The following is a 20,907-nucleotide window of genomic DNA, read 5'->3' as shown; positions in this document are numbered from 1 at the left end:
TCAAGACTGAAAAAAAATATCAAGATCCCTCATTTTTTGTTAGTATAAACATCATAGAACTTTTTATATTAAAATTACTTGGCGATGAAGAAAAAACAATGCATTCTCATAATTGAATATAATAATTAATCTGATGAAAGTGCTTAACGGCCCACATGCCCAACGTAGGTCAAAATGGAGTTTTATGGTATTTTCAAACCATTAGCCTGAACATTCCTTAAAAGTTGTAGATAATCTTTTTATATAGTTTTGAAGCCTTATTATCCTTAATGCTTAAAATAAATATAAAGGATAACAAGGCTTCAAAATTATATAAATAGATTATCTACAACGTTAAAGGAATTTCCAGGATTATGCTCTGAAAATACCACAAAGCTCCATTTTGACCTACGTGGCGCACGTGGGCCCTTAACAATCAATAACGTAATTAGAATTTGCTGGATATTTTAATAGTAAAACATTACTTTTTCACATAATCATACCTGCGCACACGGAACGGCTGCTTCGCCCGCACGCAGCTTGGTACGCCACTGCTAAAATGTGTATTAAAAACATTATGAAACGTCATTCTTGATACTTGGGCATTTTCGCCAAAGTTTGTACATGTTTGAAATTTGGGTAATATTATTTTTTCACTCAAATTAACCATTTTTATATAGCTAGCAGATTCCTTGTTCTATTGCTGAATTGGTGATAGCAATTTTTCAGCAAAATATTGATTAATACAATATTTATATCATTTTTATTATGAAATTGGGCATAATAAGTTTCCGTTCCGTGACTACGAAACTTAGCTTTTAAAACATGAATGAAACACTTTTTATCACTTAAAAGAGCTCTATTAGATTAAAAAAACCATACACTTCAAAATAAAACTACAAATAGTCAAAAAATATTATTGAATTTTAATTCTTGGGCTCATTTCGTTCCCCTCCGTTACCCTATGTCTATAATGGCAGAGCATTTTTCCTTTAGTATTTGAAAAAACCAATCAATGTTCGTTCTGCTATTTTTTTAAAGACAATAATCACTTTTACTAAATTTTATTGGAAAAATAAATAAGTTTCGTTATTTAATAATCAAATGAAAAATAGTTAACGTTCAACTTTTTTGGGGACATTTTCGGAATGGAACGAAATGGTAACGGAGTGTAATTTGTAAAGCTTAAGTTACATGTTACCATAAAAACAAATTTTTGTTTTATGAAATTTATTTGAATTTTTTGATAGACAGATAAATATTCAACGTGCGTCAAAATAACAAAACAAATCAAACTTAATCACTAAAATAGACATATTTTATAATAAATTTCACAATACTTGTAAAATAAGGTAGGTAATAATTTTGACACACTATACATTACCATAACTTTATTTGGCATTTATATTATTTGTAACTCAGATAAAAAATATTTTTAAGCAAATTAACAATATATGAAAAAAAAAATCAGCAAGGGATTCAGACGCGAGTTCCTAGCGCGGCACGGAGTATATAACTTTTACGAAAATAATTATAGTCAAACTCGGTTATTACGATCTCTGACATAGCGAGATCTCGGATGTAATAACGAAACATTTGTTGACAATTGGTTTATGATTTTCGCCATACATTTAATTCTTTCACTGTTATAACGAGCAACTTATCGGATATACCGAGCTAAAATACTGTTAATGTGTCGACCGTTTTAAAACATTTCGACCCTAAGCAATAAAATCCGATTGGACAGGATGCCGCCGGGGTCGGATTACGTTTATGACACTAGTAAAGTGTCTAAGTACCTACCTTATTGGTGTTTCACCGACAATAATAAAAAAGTATCCACGCATATGGTTGAAAAATCCAAGGTTTGTGAAGTCCGTAGGTACCTACCAGCGTTAATTACAATAAACAACTTCTTTTGTAGTTTATGAATGCCATGCTCGTTTCGGGGATTTTTACGATGGTTTCCAAATTTTTTATTTTCGGCTTTTTGTGTAATGTGACATGCTCATTTAAAAATACCTATTCTCTGATATAACGAGTAACGCTTATAACAAGCAAATTCAGTCGGTCCCATCTTCCTCGTAATAACCAAGTTCGACTTTATGTTGTCTTGAAATTTAATTGTATTCATCAACATAAAATGTAGCTATACAGGTTGATTGTAATCAAGACGTACTTTTCTGACATTTCGTGAATACCTACAGTTCTAGGTATTAAATCTAATCGAGTACACATTTCTGTTAAACGTGACAAAAAAATACTTTTTCATACATTTTTATAAATTTCTATGCCTAAAATGTATGGAGAAGTTTTAAAATTTTGGTGGCGTATAACAGAAAGAGTATGACAGAGCCAGTGCCTGTCTCGCAATTATTTCAGTCTGGTGTTTTTTCTTTTCCTTCTGTTGTTTTTTTTTATCTCCATACTTTTATGTGCGCTATTTTTGCGTATTCAGACATATCACATACTTTTTTAATCTTTATTATATTATTATATTATAGTCAGGTTATTTTTTATATTTTTTAATGAAAATATTTTTGTTTTTCATACGAACAGACAAAATAATTTTTTTTATAATCTATGAAGAACTAAACACACACTGTAAACCCAACTTTATGCATGCCATTTCGTTACTTTTACATTCCACATATACGTTACCACCAATATAGTTTCGGAGTGGAAGTAACGGATTCTGTTTCAGAAGTGTTTGAAGCCAAAATTTAGCTTAGTTTTATTGTTAAACCTGCGATATGTTTTATTATATCTGTAGTATGAAAGATAAGCTCCATATGTGTAGTATGTGAAATAGAAATATGTGTTTTCTTACCTTATAAATCGTGGTAACAGTAGTGGAACTTCTTAAATGACCAACCCAGAAAGCAACCTGTTCCGATAGCGATACCGACACACACCAACAATTTAAAGTGTACATGGCGATCAGTGTTATACAAAAATGTTGCTACATTAAAAAAAAACATATTTATAGTGAAAATTTTTCGCCTTCATGCTAAAATCGTGGTAACGGAATGTGGAATTCCACTTTTTCAAATATCCTGGGACACACTTTAAACGTGATTTTTTTTCAATATTGGTACAAATTTACGAAAAAACTATATATTTTCCAAAAATATATAATGTAAGCTGTTGAAAACACTACGAATTTAATTTTACACACTCAAAATTAATGACGAAATCAGACTTTGTTTATTTGAATTTATGGGTGGGACATGGTAAAAACGCACTACCTTTCGATCTAAATAATCAATTAAAAATATATACAGGTCAGATAGTTGTATTTAACTGATTGAATAGAGTAAATTAATAAATTTGCATGTTAAAAGTACATAACTTTCCAACATTTTATAATATAATAACTATGAAAAAATCAATCAAAGTCATGGGACATGCCAAAAACGCAATGTACAAACTTTGGCGAAAATGCCCACTTACATAAAATTTAAATAATTTTTTGGGGTTATCGTTAGAACGCTCTTTTGTAAATTTGATATTTGTTATCATTAGCTATTCAATTCTTATCCATACCACTCGTATCCACACCACCAAGGTCAATGGCAAATTTAAAATGGTACTTGTCAAATATGTTATCAACTTAATGTTACTTTTGACTTGTACCTAATTTCACGGTTAGAGTCAATGCTATTTTAAAATAGATTTGGTACAAGTCGGTTAACAGGAAGCTAGGCGGGGAACCGCGCTAATTTTCATAGTAGATTTTGGCAAAATTTATGAATTCAAGAATGAAAATCTAACCCAATCTAACCTAAGCTAACTTTACAAAACCTAACCTAAAAAATAATCCAGTATATCGGCTATTTTCAAAATTTGTATGCCGCCTTATTCTTCTAAATGTAAACCGACAAAAACCATAGATTTTTATGAGTAATAATATCACATACTTAATATCTAAATTTCAAATTCAAATTTATTTATTTTTACATAATTATAGTGAACATTACAAAATATTAATTTAAGTCGTTCAGAACGTGACATTTAAAAAACAAATACATAGTATAAAGAGTGAATAGGTACAAATTTATAAAGAAGATACCTACATGGAAGTACACCAGCGCTCGAAATGGAAAAGTTTACGAACCGGAGTGCTTGACAATATTGCAATCGATTTTAACTAACTTCCCGACTAGCTAGACATTTGAAACTTTTAGAATATATCAGAACACGGTGCCAATACATTTTTTTAATACTTTTAGCCATTTTTAAGTAGAATTAAATTCATTTTCAGTTAATTCTGTTTTGTATGAAAAGTTATTTCGGAAGAAATCCTAAATCCAATCCACTATTATTGGTTGCTAGGGTCCTAACAACTAAATTATTAGTTACTATGGAAATCAATATGAGTGTCAAAATGACATTTCGGTATTATTTCTATCAAATACATTATTTTTGATCGTTTAAGCTAGTCAAGTCAAGTTTATATGATTCAACAGAAAATTTAAAAACGTTGTATATAAAAAAAGCCCTTTTTATCTTGTAAATATTTTGTTGTATAATTATGTATCTACTAGAGTGTTATGGGTCTCTTTGGTGTTCGTCTTAAGGGTTTTGTTATGCCTTGAGTAGTATTTTATTCAATTTGTGAGCAATATGATTCTTTTTATTATTTTTGTATATTTTTTAAATTTTATTATAATACTGGTTAGAACTGTTATCAAGCTTGTCATTCATCCCTTATGTTCATTCATGTCTCATGTGCCGTTATGTAGTTATAACTCACTATCGATAGAATCACTTTCCTCCAAAATAATTTAGTCCAAATGAAAATATTTATATTACATATGTTGTAAACCAAGTGTTATTTCCTCTTGGAAAATTAAAACAACATATTATTTTATATTTGTTTTACATCCAATATCGATGAAAATAAATATTTTGGGGACGCTTTTTTTGATAATCATATTATGGACATCTATGCATCTCCGTGAGAGCTTTTTTATATATATCATACGAGCACTCAAAGTTAAACTTTCAAAAGCTTCCCGCGTGATATACAGATGCCAGTAAAATCATGTTACGTTGGAAGCTGGGAACACAGAAATCTGTACTGTACAGTAGATTCATTCGATTTTAATATAATAGAAATAAATATTACATGGTGATTTTTTATTATAAATGATATTGTTAACTATCACTTATCAGTAACATTAATTCTCGTTATTTTATAATCATTAATGTTATAACGAGGAGGTGCTTACGACTGGAATTTGTTAATAAAAAATATGTATTCTTTGAAATATACCTACTAAATATTTTGTATTCACAAAAAAATTATACATGAATATTACACGTAAAAAATATTTCTTAAATTTTCTGCTCAAATAGATACGATAATTGCCATACTCCCCTGATATTTTTTTTTAATTTCCAATTATTTTAAAGATGAAACAAAACTGCCAATTAACATTTTTCAGTAATTTACGAAAAATTCATCATTTTTTTTCGTTTAACATCAAGGGTGGAGTGGAAAATGTCCTTTTATACAGAGTCGCAATTAGAACATAAAATATATAATTGAATCATACATAAGCATTTCAAAATTCTCCTCCAATCCAAATTATAATCCATGGTCTCCAAGTCACATACCAGCTTCTCTCCGACATTTAAAATAATATTGACAAGCCTCTTGTAATATTTTAGTCAATAAATAATTATTCTTTTGGTGTAAGTAAGTAGTATACCTTTCCCTGTATCTATAGTGTATTACTGTATTGAATTATCGGAATTACGGAAAATATGTCCTAAAAATATTACACTCTTACGCTTGATAGTGACTATCTGTTACCATTTCTATTGTTCTACTACTGCGACGTCGGTTAGTAATTAAAGTAATGACGTCTTTAGCATAGTGGTCTATATGCGTGGGTGCAATACCCGAGATATGCAGGTTCGATTACTTTACGTCTTACTTTTTTCAAAAATATTTTTTCTATTGGTTATAAGTTATAATATATTTTCAAAATTATGTATGCTCAATACCTAATTAGAAAATTACATTCTTAAATCTTGTGAATTATTCGTTGAATAAAAAATAGTTAATTACTAAGTACTTACCTAGTATAATATTAAATTTTTGTTGTACAAATAGTTTTTTTATTAAAAAAATATACTTTGACAGATTCAGTTTCAAACACTAATTATTATTGTCAAATATTTTTTTGTATTCCGATCTGACAGAAAAAAACGTAGTTAGGTACTTGAATTGGTAGCTCAGAGGTTAACTCCGTTACATTGACTGATTCGCTCATCTTTTTACTGGTGAAGGTATTGTTTTGACTGTAGGATATACATATTACATATTATATAATATGTAAAAGTATTTGTATAGTCATTAATTACCAAATTGTAATTATTATAAATAGTATCTGCAAAAATAATCAAACCGACGAGAAGTAAATCCACCCCTGCCATCTTTTTATTAAAATGACAACACAGACTTAATATCGTATCTATCTTTATTTTTTAGAAGCTCAGCGGATAAAATATCTACTTGCTGTTATTATTGTTTTATTTCGTTAATTATTTCTTTTCGATTGTTACATTCGTATAAAGTTTCAGTCGTTTTCTATGAACAGCGACCAGTTCGCCTCTGGCGGAGGGATTTGTCACTTTGCTACAATAAAAACGTGAGAGGGAAACTGGTTTAATTATTACGAAAATTAATAATATTATGTTTTTCTAAAGCTTAACATTTTTTTTGAAGTTACAGTATATATTGCCAATCAGTGGTGGTTTATTCATGAAGCAGCAGAGACGATCAGAAAGTATGAAAATCTTAAAAATATACCTAATTACGTATATTTTATAATCTGAGAAAAAAATCCTGATAATGTAACCATTTCTGTATTGTTACTATTCAATGGTGGTTTATCTCATGAGCACAATTTTCTCGAGGGACTGCCAAGCCTGTCAGCGCCTCGCCTCTGCGTACATAAGCCGCCGCGGTTATTAATCTAGATAATAGCTAGTGCAACAAAGTATCCTTGATAATGAAAGTGTGTGACATAACAACTACTTAACTAATAAATTAAACTATTGTATTTAAGACTCGTGTACGTATCATACAAATGTTCTCATACATCACGACAATACTTACCCAATTCTCTATTAGACGGCCCCGAAACGTCGCATTTGCTATGTGTGATTTGCGGACAGCCCTCTCCGTATTTATAGCAATCGTCATCATTACGCATGATATCCCACTTTTCACATTGGTCTTGCATATTTGAAAACTGGTTCTCAAGCATACCCAGGGCTTTAAATGAAACGCAGCGCAACGAAGAACTGTTCCGGTTTATAAAATTCTCAAAAGTATCGCTCCGTCTCGTGGAGATATTAGTTTGATCGTCTGAGCTAGATATTTCAAAAAATAAAAAATCTAAGACACATATTTTTATAAAATACATCTTATACAATTAGATAACTAGAGCGTTCCGGTTCGTAAATTTTTATATTTCGAGCGCTGCTTACCAATGCCTTCCACACATCTAAAGACAGTCGTTGCTCAGGAGAGATTCTATCTAGATATCACGAACATCTTCATCCCCAATATTTTCTGTAGCTATCTTCAAAAAGTAAACCCAATAGGGTCCTCATCTTTGAGCCACTCGCCAAAGTATACGAATTAAAAGCATACAAAGATCTACAATTAATAATTATCATACCTAATATTTTTATATACAAAATAATATGATAGTAATTCATGCGGTTAATGCTTACTGCATCGATATCCATGGGTTTTATTGGTAGATAATTAGTATTTCACGGACTAATCTTTTAATACTAATCGTTCATTTTTTTATTTAAATAATTATTGATCTATAGATACACGTGTCTTGTGTTTTTTTAAATTGTATTCCAGGTCATAGAGATACAAAATGTATAACAAATTTTTCAGAAAAAAGCATAGACATTTTGTTTAGGTATGTAATAGTATATAGGTAGTATTCCACCCCGGATTCCCCTTTTTTCATGTAGCGCTCATTTTTCAGGATATAGAAGCGCGACGTAAAATAATACCAATTAAAAAATATTTTCCTTCAAAATAAAAATTTCAATTTATTGTCTCTTATCGCGATGCCGCTGGGGATGCAAAAAGTTGCTTGCGTTCACAGTTAATCTACACTCTGCCCAAAAACAAACGATTCTTTCTATATTTATTTTATTAATATATTATCACTTACACAAAAAGACGTATGTAAGTAATTTATTACTTGCAATATACGCAGTGACATCTCTTAAGGATAACCAAGCCATGCGTTGCTTAGGGGCGACATATTATAAGCTGCGGAGAATTAAAAATGGAATTCTAAATATTAAACAAACAGCGACACATCAAGATATAAATCTACTAGGTACTGAATGAATGTCTGACTAGTGGTCTCAGTGACGTCCCGTGGGGGTAGGCAGATTGAGCGTCGCTCGGGGGCGGCAGTTACTGGAAGGGCGGCAAATCGAAAATCAACGTTTGGAATATATAGACATAGCTAAACTTAGTAATAGGTAACGAAAATATCTTTCCATTAAAAAATTCAACTTACTGGTTTTATCGGGTTTGCCATATCTAGTTTACTTCCGTTGCCCTTCGACGTTCTTGGTGACCAAAAACGACACATGCAGATTTGCGAATAATTAGTCTGATAATTAGTCTTGAATGATTATTATTTACATTTAATGTATCCATACAACACATTTCTTAGATATTAGAAAGGACGATAAAAATATTGTATAAAAAAATGAGGCGGCATTTTGGCGCTGCCTAGGGGCGGTATTTTATTTAGGGACGTCACTGAGTGGTCTAGCTTTGCCTAGTGACGTGTATGATTATACGATTACAATTTAATCATAATATGACCTCTTCCAAACCCTCGGTCCTACCAATCCTATAGTTGAAAATCGCTAAGTCATCAAAATTCAATTAATACAATGTAATCCAGGGGATTATATTCCAAATTCATCAAAAATACGACAACCTTATAATCGATATTGGGCTCAAATATACAACGATCATAACATATGATGGTAGACTAATATTGTCAATGGTATATTTAAGCTGGAAGTTTAGTTTATTATACACACTGACATATTACATTTCTTATTACAGGGCTCGAAATGGACCGGAGCGCATAGGAGCGCCGTTTCGGTTCATGAAATCTCCAAAATTATGGCTCCGTCTTGTGGAAATATTACTTTGGCCATCTGAGCGAGATAGGCCATATAACAAAAAATCTAACACCTATTTTTATAAAATATACGTAAAATTAGATAACTATGTTAATACTTTCGGAAAATTATTTAGCATTCCGGTTCGTAAAATTTTCCATTCCGAGCGCTGCTTATTTACTCAATGAACATTTTTTCACCAGTATTAGATACCAACTTTTTATTTTGATCCCAAAAAAGTAGAGCTAGAGTGCTAGTTTCTGAACCTGAGGGTACTGGTTCGCTCCGGTAACTGTCCGCAATCACATTTGTTTTTTTTTTCAATGAGTGTTTGATACCCAAATACCAAGTAAAAATGGCTATCCCATAAATAATAGTTAGTAATATAAACTTCACTTCTCAATTCACTGAAACCTAAGGGAAAAAATGAAAATTGGTTTTCTTGTTTTACTTTATTTTCATACTATTCAGCACGTATTTAAATATTTAGTCTTTATTTAATCGTTTTATACGTATATCGTGCTTGCTTGAATAATAATATTTGATTAGTTAACTAAGTAATTTTATGTACTTAATATTATGAAGCGCACTGTATTTGGAAGGGGTGCATTTCCATTCATTCACGTCAGCCGGGCAACTGGCAACTACTGGCAACTCACTTCATTAAAAAACTGCATTGTATTTTGTCACAAACACAATTTTTACGTTAATAATTATAATGGTTTGTTATTCCAGAAATGTAACTGAGTATTTTTCATATTTATAAAGCTACTCCGGATAACAATCAAAAAGTCACCTTTGGACAATCGGTAATATTTTGATTGATGTTGATAATAATATTGTCTAAAATAGATAACTTTAAATATGTGCATGTATTAGTACCAGATTTATTATGTCACATGTGTATGTGCTATATAACCAATAGGAGGTATACAATTTATAGGAGTGACATGATAAATTATCATAATATGCCATATATACTCGTAAATATGTTAGTTTTGGATAGCCCAATCACATAATACGCATATTTCTGAAGCCCGAATTGAGCAAGGAGGAACATGTACCTACGTATCCTGTGAGGGTAAAATACCTAGACAATTGAGACTGAGATGACTGGCATATATCACATGACACAGTAATGCCCCTTGGGGTAGGCAAGGTACGCGTTGTATAGGGGCGGCACATAATAAAGGGCAGCAAATCTAACGACGTTTGAGAGCAGTGGCGGTTTTCCATGACTCAGACGATAATGTTGCCTTATTAGAAAATATCGAAATCTCAGTTTAAAGAATAATCGAAGCATAAAAAATCCTGACAATATAAATTGTATTGTAATTAATACTCACTATAATACATAGTTTAATGTCGGTTTATCACACAGAAAATAAAAATCAGGGTGGCTCCAAACGTGGTAGCAATACAAACCTGTATATAGAATAGATTTCGCGGAAGTGCTCTAATTCTCAGTAGCGTGTGTCAAAATTTATAGATTTATATTATATATTATAATATTATAGTTTAGAATTGTTCCGTTGCCTAGGCAGCAAATTTATTATTGTCAGCCATTTGCAATTCCTTACGATTAAACGTCAGTGACAGTTGGTACTTTAAAAATAAAAACAACGAGAAACCATTATATAATTTAGTAATATAAGTTAAAGTGTAGACAAATAAACCACCGGCGTTCTAATAGGCGGTGCTTTTTCTTGAGTGTGTAATTTAACAAGATAATTAAGAGCTAAACAAAGAATCTAGTTTATCACAAGTTTTGTTTTTGTTTTATTACGCCAAAGAAGTATAACTTCTAACGCGCGTACATAAGTATACACACCGATTTTTTTGGCTATTTAAGATATCCGAAGACAAATAATAAAGAGGTAAGTAGGTAAGTACCTAACAAATTTGCATATAATTTGAAACTAAAAATGAAAGGGGTTGCTATTCTAAGTTTGCTTAAGGGCGACACTTTGCCTAGGGACGTTATTGACAGGAGATTTGCTTAGCCAAAAGAATTGGAAAAGGGTTGGAATGTCCAAGATAAAAAAGATTTTTTAATTGCCAAGTCCTCCCGTCAATTGATGTTAAGATGTAGAGCCAAAATGATAGTAAGCATATCTCTGGGGTTTTAATCGTATAATAGTATCAGAAAAATTACCCAAAGAGATTGCTATCTTGCTCCACCGTGTTAAAAGGAAAGTGAATTAACGGGCTGAAAAATCAGGATTTTATGTCTGATTTTTATTATTGTGGCAATATCATGCATAGTCTAGTTTTAGAATCTAAATCAAGATACATCATAATGCATAAAAAAATTACAAATAATATGTGCATAAAAATATTGTATACAATTTTATACATTCCCTTATTTTTTTGTAATCCGTCGCTGATGGAAAACATGGGAAAATGTTCTGATAGTTTAATAAATAAGCAATTGGAAAAGATTAGGTAAAAACAATCACTATTCTGTTTTGATTAAAGCACGCAAATTCTTTACGATGTGGACTGTCCAATGTATCCAAAAAATGCAGGTGTGGTTGATTTTCAAAGAAATAATTTTTCACGTGCATTTTTGTGTAGCGGCAAAAGTTTACAAATCATTGCATAATTTGAATGTGGACATCTTATTATCTTAGTCTGGACGTGGCATCAGGCTGTGTGCAAGTGCCAAATATCGCATTAACGTAAACGATATTATAATATCCACACAATATATCCAATACAGCTCCTACCTATTTTATGGGTTTGGGTCGAAATCCCGAAGGCCGAAATCCCGAATGCTGAAATCGCGAATGGTCGAAATCCCGAAAGCCTAAATCCCGAAAGCCGAAATCCCGAATGCCGAAATCCCGAATGCTGAAATTCTGAAAGGCCGAAATCCCGAATGGTCGGAATCCCGAAGGCCGAAATCCCAAAAAATAAAAAAAATACAAACAATACCTAATAATTTCGCAATTCAAGATAAATGTTACGATTGCGCAATTATTACTATACTACTTGTATTTTTTTATTTTTCGGGATTCCGGCCATTCGGGATTTCGGCATTCGGGATTTTGGCCTTTGGGATTTCGGCTTTCGGGATTTAGGCTTTCGGGATTTCGGCCATTCGGGATTTCGACCATTCGGGATTTCAGCATTCGGGATTTCGGCCTTCGGGATTTCGTCCTGCACCCCTATTTTATAAGTATTGTTTAATTTACATGCTGTATTGTGAAGTAGCAATTTGTGTATGATGTATGTACATAAACTAAAAATCAATTATTGTATATTATACCCACTGACAAGTGGAATCTCAGCTATCAGTAATTAATTAGGAAAAGTCAAATAAAAATGAAACAGCATCTAGTGGAATTCATCTGGGGTAATATCCAATTTGTATTTAACAAATTGGTTCGGTCTCGTACAACGTCTGGTCCCACATTCCACAAATACTTTGTTTAATTAAGTGGTTCCACACGGATAACTTCACTTTTGTAGATGACAAGTTATATTGGGGAGACTAACATTAACGGTTCTTAAAATTAATAATTAAGTAGGTACCTGCATATATATTTACTTGCTTAGGCACATGTTACTTTATAAATATGATTAAATGTTATTTAAAATTAATATTATGTAGATAAGCACATTAGGCTATCTACGAGTACCATTAAATTTTCGCCCCTAACCAGAGCATATTATAGTTATAATTACAATACTTACTATATATAAATAAATAAGCTTTTAATACGAAAAATGGTTGTTAGCCATTTACACAACCCATTGGGCTGTCGCTCTGACTCAAATGCATATTGAAAAATAACATGTAATTTTTGGTATGCGTGGGATCGAACCCGCACCCACCAACCTACCTCATCACTAGTGTCAGATCTACCTTACTGTTGTATGTCATAGTTTAATCGAAAACATAATATACCTGAGCAATGAGCATTATAGTCATAAATATGGGTTATGTTTTTTTTCAATACAAATGCCATCATACATATCTAAAACATAAGGGATATTTTGAGATGCGACATTCATAGGAATGTCTTCCTTTTCAAAATTTCTTATTAAAATTGAATTTTAACCCTTTTTCAATTTCCACAACTTAATGTAGGTATCACGTATGCGTATAACAACCACTGACCAGTATCTATCCGGCGATTGACGCGTTGAATATGCCTGTTTTAAGTTGCTTTAAGTTATTCATTAATAATTATCATAATTAACATATTCTGCTAGTATAATAATATACAAAACAAGTTTTTTAAGTGTTATTTTTTAAAATTTATATTACTTAAGTATATATTGTTTGATTTTTCTGAATGATAATATACCAGAGGCATTTCAAAATTGTCCAAAATTACACATTTTCCTCTCTGATGTCAATAATAATTATGGCCATGAGATTATTTTTCCTCTTATACATCACGGCTATACCTCAGTTGAGGCATGGTCTAAAAAGATCGTGGCTAGGTGATGCGCGGATTGCGGGTCGCGGGTGCAAATGACGCATGCTGAACGAAATATAATTAGTCATATAAATCCAACATGTGTCCATTTAATTTAATTTAATGTTTATTGTTCTATTAGTAACAATAATAATGTATTAATTGACATGTTTTCTTTTTCAAGTAAATGGGTAACGTTTTTAGTCATCTTTACACGATTTAAAAATAAATACCCCCGTCGCCATCACGAAAAAAATTTACGTATTCACACCTCGACGTTCACTCTCCGAATGCCAGCGAGTCCAAAATTTCGTCGCGCCTATAGTTAAAAATTATTTGCCGTTTCATTGATGTATCTTCTTAATAAGTCAGTATTAATAATTCTTAATATATGTTGATTCAAACATCTTTTGGTTTACACTTGACACTCACAGGATATAAAAAAAATATTTATAATAGTGCTTCTTGGTACATTTACACAAACAAGACGTATGAAAGTGCTTTCTTGTCTGATGTTTTTGATTTAATTAATTATATTTTATTTATTCTGTTATTTAGAATACCTTTGTGATACACTGACACCTTGTAATAAGAGAAAAGTGAAAATAATAATATCGTTCATGTAAGGTATGCTAATTGGGCAAATTTTCTTCTGCTCAGACAGTCGTTAGTCATCCGATGATGGGGCAATATAGCGCGGCACAAAAATAAAAACAAAATTAGAAATTTCCAACATCCCAAGTGCTTCTAATTTATATTCTTCATACTTGACGTTATAGTAGGTGTAATAATATGTAAATAATACATCAGGCATAGAGAAACAAAAGCGAAAATCTGAAAAAGAAGGGAAAACTTTTTTTAACTTTTATTATACTTATTATAATAGGTACTCGTATTATGAATATAATTTTACAAAATGCAGTTTTACATATTAACATTGTAACTTCATAACATTTCTTCTCTTTTAAAAGTGACAGTAACATTTTTAGTGAAAACTGCAATTTCATACATTTTACTGACCGAATATTACATAAAAACTGTGATTTTTTCACCTTCTAATGAAGTTTACATTAAAACACATACATTAAATGATAAAAATATTCATAAAATAAGATGTAGGTAGCAACTAATAAATATCGGATTTTCAAAAATTGTACATTTTATATAAGTACCTAGGTTTTTTAAAATTATAAGTTTATTTAAAATAAAAATTATCTGTTAAACGTACCTACCTAATTATTTGATTTTTTTGTAAAAACCGTTACTAATGCCTGTGTAAGTGAATTAACTACAATTTTATTCATTTTACCGATGATTTTCATTTTAAATAATCAATACGCATCTAATTTTTTTTAGTTAAACAGTATAATATTCATCCTACATCGAATTTTATGAACATTTTTATTATTAAAATTTAGATGTTAAATATTTTTAATGTTTCCAATTTAAATACATGTGTAACTAAGTAGCTTAATGATTATGTATTTAATCTATTTAGTGTTAAATGTATAAGTTACAATCATTGCCAATAGTTAATGAAACGTGGTCGACATTCGCGCGACCGCTCACAAAAATCGTTCGACCGAAAATAACGAAATTAATCACATTTATAAATCAAATATTTAATCTCCGCAGATAATAAAGTTTATGAGACAAATTTAATCTATTGCTTTGAATTTATGGTATATTTTAGCTGAAATGCAGCTGTTACAATGTTATTTAAATTCAAACGTTTAACCTACGTACAAAATAAATATTAATAGGTCCCACATTGCCTATTGAATGAGATGGTGCATATTATAATATTATATTTGTTACGGACCCGTATAGGTACCTACCTTATGTAGTAGGCATAAAGTTAAAAAAATCTATATCTGAACAATCTGTCGACTGTAATTGTTATTCCATATCCTATATAATTATATAATATGTAAAAGATACTAAAATTACGAAAATACAACTTAATGGCTATATTTTGGGAATAATGTTTTGATTTCAATATATATATTAAGCTGGAGGAAAGCGGCTTTAGACAGACATTGATGGAGGCAGAGGCCAATGCTGAAGAAGGCCAAGACCAGGGAACTCAGAAATAATAGGAACTGAAATACATAACGGATAAGGCGCTAGCAGGTAACCGACTCGAGTAAGGAAGAATCCGGGTTAAACTTACACACGTGTCAAGAATACGTTTTACGTCGAATACTGAAAACTGCTCTCGGTTTATGCTTTTACGCTCATTTAATGTTGGTGTATTACATACACCATTGCACGTGCATAATGCGTGCACTCACATATTCAAAAGCCTGCTTCACCAAGCAGCGTATAGAATATAGCCTATCGGTATTCTATTTATTATCTGTTCTGTGGCCAAGACCCACATAGGGTTGTAGCATCGGAGAGAAGAAGAATAGGAATAAAAAATATTTTATACAACGTGCAGCTTTGAAAGATACCCCAAATTCTTAATTTACAACTTTTACAGGACATTTAAGCCTAGCTTTAGATTAAAATAACTTAGAGACCATTTTTCCGATTTAAGAAGTTGATGTATTAATTGAAGAAGAATGTGACAATTATTAGTATTATTATCTATTATTATTATTAATAATAATAAAGAATCTATTCCTTTCACCGGTGGACGCACCAAAATAAGTTGTCCATCAGCCGAGTTTAGAACTAATGTCTCCAATGTCAAAAATCTACCAAAGAACTTTGCTAAATGTTTGCCTGATTTTACAAAATGTATAATATTATAAATGTTCATCAATATTCGCATATAAGTTAAGTCATATTATATAGCTATTACGGTTGTCACACCATTATCATAATAAGATATCAGTAAGTCCAGTAGTCATGATAATAGTGTAATAGTGTGACAACTGAAATATCTGTCAATCTGTGGGAATTAATATAGAATATAATATTATCGTGTTTGTACAGTATAAACGTTTTCTAAAGCTATAATCTTCACTGTACATAATATAAGTAGGTTTGTATATTACATTAATATCCACTTTTTACAGTTCCCATTTAGTTAGGCAGGACGCGTAAAATTTATTGAGTTTAATGCAAGGCAAGCGAAACGATTCGTGTAATTGACACTTTCGCTTGAAATGTGCATGTGCATTGACTCCCGTATTTCTTCGGAGATTTTGATGGTACATACGTATACTTATTTTCATCCAAATTACATACATATGTCATCATTAACTTGATATTTTGCACCAAATTATCAGATTAATTCAGAATAATTACCAACATTAAATTTGATAAACAATTTAATAATATGTCGAATAACAAGGTACATCAGGCACGCACACAGAAAAATAGTATGATCCATTTCGAAAAAATATCCATAATATAATAATTTATTATTCATTTTTCCGGAAGGGTAAACATATTTAACCGGTCTACTGACTTCCGGGTATATTTCCCATATCCAGACACTCCACAGTTTGAGTCTACAATGAACAGCTGACCTGTAGTCATAACTACGGATGATTACCTACGAGTTTCTGTCGCTACTAAAGGATCCAGAATAATATGGTGAAAAGATTGACCATTCAATTCGAAAACGGAATTAACAAAAATGTGATTTTAAATGAACTATCTACACTTTATACCTACACTCTACGGAACAATATAAAACAGTGATATCGAATTATTATTTTGGCAATAATAGTTATTTAGATAAAACCTCATTTTTCTATTTCCTTCATTCTAACCCCCTAAAATATTGTGCGAAGATATATTATAAAAGTTGGATTATTACACTAACATAGTTATTTATTGTAAAATTTAGGTACGGAAAGTTAACTTTATGATGATTTTGTACTAGCACTACGATTGAAATTGATAGTTTTGTGTCACTACCTAGCTATTTGTGGGCCATGGTTATCTATAGATTGCGAGACGAAATGAGTTATATAAATTCTAATATATTATATTATTATACTGGCCTTAGTCGAAAGGACTGATCAATACATTTTAAGGACGTACACTTAATATGCTACTAGGGCTGGTCAATGGAAAAATCAACCACGATCCTCAGCCATGTCTCAACGCAGAAGAATACATTGTATGCACTGGTAAAAAGTTGACAACCTCTATCATTTTCATTGACTTTCAATAGTTTGACAATATATTCGAATAATCCCTTTCACGTATAAACTGTATAAATTTAAATTTATAAAACCCAGTGTAAGTTCTTGATACTGATATTATAATACTTCCATTTCAATATCCAAAATAGTCTTTACAAGGTGCATGTACCTAGTTGTCTTATCTGTAGCTACCTACGTACTATTTTACAACGTTTTTATTAGGTCGTATTCTTGTTTGTCCAGTACAAATCATGCAATCGATTTTTAACTAACTTCCCGACTAGCTAGACATTTGAAACTTTTAGAATATATCAGAACACGATGCCAATGCATTCTTTTAATACTTTAGCTATATTTAAGCAGAATTGAATTCATTTTCAGTAAATTCTGTTTTGTATGGAAAGTTATTTCAGAAAAATCCGTAAAAAGTAAAAGACTATTATTGGTTGCTAAGGGGGTGGTCCTAGCAACAATATTATTAATATATACGTGCGTTACCATGGAAATCAAAATGCAATGTCAAAATGACATTTCAGTATTCTATATTTGTTTGATTTTTATTTACTTCATATCAAGTACAAGTTTGAGCATATTGAGCATAATAATTCTACAGAAAATTTTAAAACGTTGTATATAAAAAAATCTTTTTATCTTGTAATTATTTTTTTAATAATCATGCCCTTGCATTTTAGACAAGGCGTCATATGTACCTTCTTTCCCCATACCTACAAACATTATACTGTAGATAGGTAAAACGGCTTGAACATCCTTAATTGACTAACTATCTCTAAAAGGACAAATCAAAACATAAACTGCTTATCATCCGTTAATAGCCCAATGGTTCCAATCAACTAAACAGCCAGAGGAATGTGTGGGCTCGAATCTCACAAGTCAATTTTGTGTCTTTATAGTCGATGAGATATTTTTTTGTAAATAAATACCCATGTTTTTTTTTACTTTTTAGTATATATAACATGTACTTTTGTTACGTACGTATATAATACTGTCTAGTTGGTACAGACTATTCCGAAAAAAAATTCCGAAAAAAAAGGTGGAGTCGAAACGTACCGAATTGGCGACCTGCTACTTTTTTTTCAGGCTAGAGTGCGCAGCAAACTACTTTTGAATCTCGTGGATATAGAAAATTATGCCATTGTTATTTTTAACTTGGGAGTAAGTATATCCAAACCTAGTAAACTGGACGTAAAAATGAGAGAGAAGCGATTAGTCAATCTAATTCTCAAGTGAGTATAAGAAACTGTGTCACCATTTTAGTCAAAGCGGTGAAATTATATATTTTCGATAGGTACCTAAACATCGAAATAAATATCTTTTCCAAAAATTGTAAATGCACCTTTTAGAAAAGTGGGGTAAGGGTGATATGAATAAAAAAACAACGAGCCATCACTACACCACTGGTTATAACCGTATGTATATATAACGCCCACGATGGTATAGAGGTGCCATGTCAGCTTGTAATGTCGTGCGTCTCGAGTTCAAATCCCGGATCTAGAAAATTCACTTGTTATTTCGTCAAAGTGTGTTTGGATCCAGAATATGGACCTAATAATCTAACATCCAATTCTCGTAAAAACACATTTTTTTTATTTCATCTTCCACTCTGTGAAGCCCTACCTACATTATGAACCTCTTTATATAGAGCATGGTAATGTATATATGTTTGTGTGCGTATATTATAATTATTTTTCTTCTTTAATATAGTTCTGTTACGTTTTTGTACCCAATGTGTCTTTTCTATACACAAGGCGGCTATCAGTAGTTTATCATATTTATGTATTGAGGTAGGTTAAGTTAGACGTCTATATGGTCAAAACTGCCTATCTTTCTCTAAAAGTTAGCACAGCCAAGAAAGAAACATGGTACTTTTTCACAGTTTGGACGATTAATTTATTATAACAATTAACCATCTCAATATACAAATATGATAAACTACCGTCGATAACCGCCGATAACCGCCTTATGTATTGAATAGACCCACTGATAATAATGATGTTAATAATAATATCATACCTAAGTATGTTTATAATTAGTGCGTACTAAATAGTATTTCAGTTTTTTATGTTTTATTTTGATTACCTAAATTTTATTGTATACTAGGTACTTACCTACTGTGACGTTTTATCCATTGTAGTTAGTACTTGTCGTATGAATAATAATATTGTTTATTATTCTGTATGCATGTTCAATAATGATTCATATTTAAATATTTGTTTAATTCATTTTAAATTATGGTATACATACCTAATTTCCAAACACCCTACACATCACAGATTGCAGCAACTAAGCACATCGTTGGAACATCTGATCGATATTTTTTTTATATTTCATTAGAAAGATTTTGCCACAATGACTTAAGGTAGCCAGATCATTAATCTAAATCAGCTCCCGTTTTTGCTGAATCATCGATCTGTTTTACACAGGTATTTAAAGGTAAGTAGGTAGGTAACTGAAAAGAAATAGATAGACTTTTAAGGATTTATTAACTAAAAATAAGAGTAGAAAGTATGTTATATTGCCAATGATCTTCTGAATCTGCATAGATAAAATCAGTATTAAATGTTTCTTATGTGCACATTTTATTGAAATCCCATTTTCCATTTTATTTCCCATTGAATACAGTGAATACACTCCGTAGCAACTCTAATAAATGCCAAATGGGTACTTACCGAACTATTTATGTTGTAAAATATATTATATATTATTTTTAGCACACCAGGCCATGAGGTCTAATGACAGCAGTGCAGTAATATTAGTGAAACTATCAGGCTAACGCCGAGGGCTTAGTGTCAAACAACACTATCTACAAAAGTGCAACTTTACAGGAGAGCCAAAAATCGTTATTTTAGATTCTTGTAACTCAACAAGGGAAAGGTCTATTTAAAACCTAATGTTAATATTTTATATTTTATTGTGTATTGTACATTTATCTTGCTTATGATGATGTTAAAATTTATAGGGATAGTTTTTAAAAAATATGAAAAAAAGGGTAACTTATGTAGTTAGCGTTAAACTTTACTGACGATTTAATTAAAAATTAGAAAAGATTGACATAACGTTGTTTGACTATCATGTAGCCGTAAATGTAAAATAACGTTATCTCAAAAAAAAAAAAAACTTTTTTGTAGATAACGTTGTCTGACTTTAAGCACTTTAAGCAATTACTCGAAGGTAGT

This window comes from Rhyacophila brunnea, unplaced genomic scaffold, assembly GCF_057557595.1.
Source record: "Rhyacophila brunnea isolate RB1 unplaced genomic scaffold, BYU_Rbru_1.0 scaffold_4, whole genome shotgun sequence".
In the NCBI taxonomy this organism is placed as follows: Eukaryota; Metazoa; Arthropoda; class Insecta; order Trichoptera; family Rhyacophilidae; genus Rhyacophila; species Rhyacophila brunnea.
The sequence above is the reverse complement of the archived record's forward strand: the minus strand, read 5'-3'. Positions refer to the sequence as shown.